The sequence below is a fragment of the Macrotis lagotis genome, chromosome 3 (genome assembly GCF_037893015.1).
Source record: "Macrotis lagotis isolate mMagLag1 chromosome 3, bilby.v1.9.chrom.fasta, whole genome shotgun sequence".
Taxonomy (NCBI): domain Eukaryota; kingdom Metazoa; phylum Chordata; class Mammalia; order Peramelemorphia; family Peramelidae; genus Macrotis; species Macrotis lagotis.
In genome coordinates this window covers 31,249,892-31,250,495 of record NC_133660.1, presented here as the reverse complement: position 1 = coordinate 31,250,495, position 604 = coordinate 31,249,892, and positions in this window count along the sequence as shown.

Below are 604 nucleotides of genomic sequence, written 5' to 3'. Positions count from 1 at the left end.
AAGCCAACAAGGCCTGCTCTCAAGGAGCTCACCATCAAGGAGACTTGAAACAACCTGTATGTACAAGGAAGCAATGTGCAGGATGGAGGAAAGCCTGATGAAATTGAGTGACAGTATTTCCAGGCATGAGGGACGGCCAGAGAAAAAGTCCAGAGCCAAGAGATGAAGGGTCTTGTTCCCAGGACTGCCAGGCTAGCGGTGAATAAGGTATAAGAAGGCAGCCACAAGAGGGAGTCAGAAGAGAGGTTAAGCAACTTCTCTCAGCTAGTAAGTACAATTCAACTGTGATCTCTTAGGGGAAAAAAAAAAAAAACCCTTTTATTTATATTTTCACACTGCTGTTACTTCCTGGAGGCGCAAGACAGTCCCTCCAGGAGGCTCCATCCTGGGGGGGGGGGGGGGATTCTCCATCCCACATGCTTTTCTTGTGACCTATTTACCGTCCATCCAGAGCCTCCCTGGCTCACCAGAGCTGCTCATGACGCACTAGGTGGCCAGCAGGCAGCCTGCCCAGTCTCTGTATCACATTAGGACCTCTAAGCACACACAAGACCCTGAGGAATTGAAAAGCCCCCACACAGAGACACACAGAGACGCAAATCAG